Raw genomic sequence first — 3,401 nt, forward strand, 5'->3', positions numbered from 1 at the left:
TCAGTGTTGAAAATCTGATTTGATTAAATTTGGTTTTGTTTTAAGTAAGTTTGACATGTTATCAAATAAATTTGATTTTTGGTATTAAAAGAAATCTTTTAGGAAATCAAATTGAAATTTGATTTTTTATTGCTTGTAACTTTTACTTCCATTTGAGAGTGTTAAAACTAAGGATAATAGATAATGAATTTGAATAGTTATAAAAGTTTTGTGTTTTTGGCTAGCATGGTAAAATTGATATGCTTGGTTCAATTTGCATTCATTTATTTGCTATGAATCTGCATTGATGTTGTATCGTGAACACAAAACTTGAATATCTATGTGTGTTTTATGTTCACTTAAATTTTGCAATGTCATCTTATTAAATTAAATAGTGGTTGTGTGTGTGGACCATTGATGGGCCTTTGGAGGCCAGGAGCAAGTGTTGCTCATTAGACAATAAATTGTGAATGCATTGCAAAAACAAATTTTGTTGTAATTATTTTTTGAATTAATTACAATGTTCATTTAACAAGGCAAGGACCCAAATATGTTATTGCATGATGATTTGCATAACTATAAATTAATTAACACTGGTAAAAAAGACTAAACATTGTAATAACTTTTCCTCCTTAGTGTTTCTCTGAAAGGATGAAAATCTTGGATTGCAGTCATGGGAGATCGTGAGGATACTAAACATCGTGTGCGTTTGTTGTTCCTAAGAACCCTATATATGATTCGTGTTTTTGAATAAGATTGTGGAAAACTTTTTCCACTTTGCTTGTGGTATTGGTGTTGTTTCAGTTATAGTTATTAGTATGCCACAAAAGTGACATCAATGAATATTGATTTTCTTGTCATCCTGACATTATGTGATGATTCCTAATATTATGATTGATGATGATGATTTCTAACATCGATCAAATAATATGTGTAGAACCTAATAATTAAAATACAAATTCTATGTTAAGCTACCACTGATAATTGCCTTGAACCTCAAGAACTTTGCCTATTTTTTAATATATGCGAGTTTTAAGAAAGTGAAAATTAAATTGTGTATTAAATAAGAACATGCATGAAAAAATAATTCTGATAATTGAACTTAAAAAGTTATTCATGCATCCGTAATTATTTAATGTAGCATTAAATTATTGATTATTTTATTTGAACTGCTTAAATTTTAAGTTTGTTCTGATGGTGTGTTATTTGTAAGCTCTCTTAAACTTGTGTTGTTTTGATCTATGCTAAATTTCTTATTGTTGGGATTTGATAGGGTATCATACGAGAACTTTGGTTCTTACCCTGTTTTTAAAAATCTTTTTCAGATACTAAGGCACCATGATGAAGAGACCAGCTGACGGGAGGATGCGAAAGCTATGGTGTGGTGGCTAGGGTTCTGACATATTTGAGTCTTTGTTTTTAGGGAACTATGTGAACACTTCAGGAGGGATTATTTGATTTAAATATATTCAATTTCAGTTCATAATTTGATTTATATTATGTCTGAATGATTGTTGGGTTGTGCAAATTAAATCTATAATGTGCCTCAGGTCCCTAGGTTATTTTCGTGATATTTAAAAAAAAAACTGCATTTTTTTCGATGGTTAGTTTAAGGTTGTTGCACAGGTGCTCTCTCATGCTTTAAATTTTTACAATTTACCTTTTTTGTCTCAAAGATTTTCTTCCTTTCCTTCTCCATGTTGTTTATATCCTATCCTTCTCTCACACCCTCTCGGCAGATACACTTTTTTTTATCTGTAAACTCTAAGCAATAAGTCACTACTAATTTTAATTAGTTGTTTTTAAAAATTTTATAACATAGATACATATGCTTTTTTTTAATTTTCTCATATCATTTTTTTAAAATTTTGCTTGAATATGTGTCTCCTATCCAAATCATGTATCAACACCTAATAGTGTCTTTGTACTATAGATTCACATACACCCTACAACTACATGTACCAAACCAAGTGGATAGTATAAAATTAAGGCTACTAATGGATCAACTTCCATATAATTTGATCTAGATTATATTTTATAGGACCATATCCAAGCTTAATAAAATACATCTAATTAGTTTATTAGGTTGGACACATGCTTCGAGTCAAGCCAGATCCCTTAAGACCTATATATGGATCCATCCTCATTAAAAAAAAAACAAAGGGTATTCCATGAAAAATATAATTTTTTAAAAAATAGATCCAAAGCCGGAATTTAAACTTGACATGTAGTGGTTCTTCAAAATCTCACACCTTTCCTCCTCTGTTGAGCAGGGATCAACCAGACTAGGGACATTAGATCTTTTTTAGGGCAACAACATTACGAAAGTACGTACCTGAGGTGTGATCCTATGAAAACTAATTTCAGTGATAAAAGCCACCAAAACTCAAAAATATACTAATGTTAGGATTATCAAAACTTAAAAAATGAATAAAATAAATAAAATATAAAATGAATATCACATCAAGCTTAAGTGGCCATTTCTACGTTCGACGATCATGGACGATACTTCGGCTTTGTTCGAGCTCTAAATAAATATGAGATAAATGATCTAAACCCTAAGCTAGGCTAGGCTAAGCCCAATAGAGATTTTGACAGAGTAAGGACACAAACACTAATTGATTTCAGATCTTTGAAATATTGAGAGGACCCCCTTATTTATAGGTTTTAGCAGATCGAGATACATTTTTGTGTATTTAGGATCCAAAGAGAAATCTATGATTGTGACTTAAGGAATTAAAATTAAGGGCTAAGATTAAATATAGGGGAGGGTATTTACAATTAGGATCTTAGTTTTTAATGAGTGTAATTGAGAGAGGAGGATATAAAGTTTTGTGTCTTGGAAAGCTAGAGCACGGATAGGGGCAGGATGTGTCTTCTAAGAAATGGTCAACATCCGCTAACGAAAAATGTATTAATGGCAAAAGTTGCATTAATGGCAAATGTATTTATCATTAACCCATTTGATAATGACAAATTATGCAGATAGATAGGTGTTGATGACAAATCATGAAGTGTGAGTGCCCTTAATGACAATTGAATGTGTCGTTAAGGAATCTTGATATCACGTCCCAAAAGATGGTTGACAAAGATGACAATTCGAACGAATTTGATGATAAATCATAGGGAGTGACTGCCCTTAATGATAATTGAATGTGTCGTTAAGGGATGTTGGTCAGGTCCTGAAAAATGATTGACAAAGACAACAATTCAAGGTGTGATAACGACAATTCTTGGGAAAAGAAGTGTTGTTAACATCTAAAAACTTATTTTGGCCATAACTTTTAATTGTGGTATCATTTTGACCTAATTTTTGGCTTGTTGAAAAGCTAAGGACATTCTCTTTAACTTTTGTTTTGGCAAAAAATCGTAAAGAGGTTGTTTAAAGGTCAAAAATCATATTGAAGTCAGTTTTGGTGAAT

This window comes from Nuphar pumila, chromosome 5 (assembly GCF_984573655.1).
Source record: "Nuphar pumila chromosome 5, dmNupPumi1.hap1.1, whole genome shotgun sequence".
In the NCBI taxonomy this organism is placed as follows: Eukaryota; Viridiplantae; Streptophyta; class Magnoliopsida; order Nymphaeales; family Nymphaeaceae; genus Nuphar; species Nuphar pumila.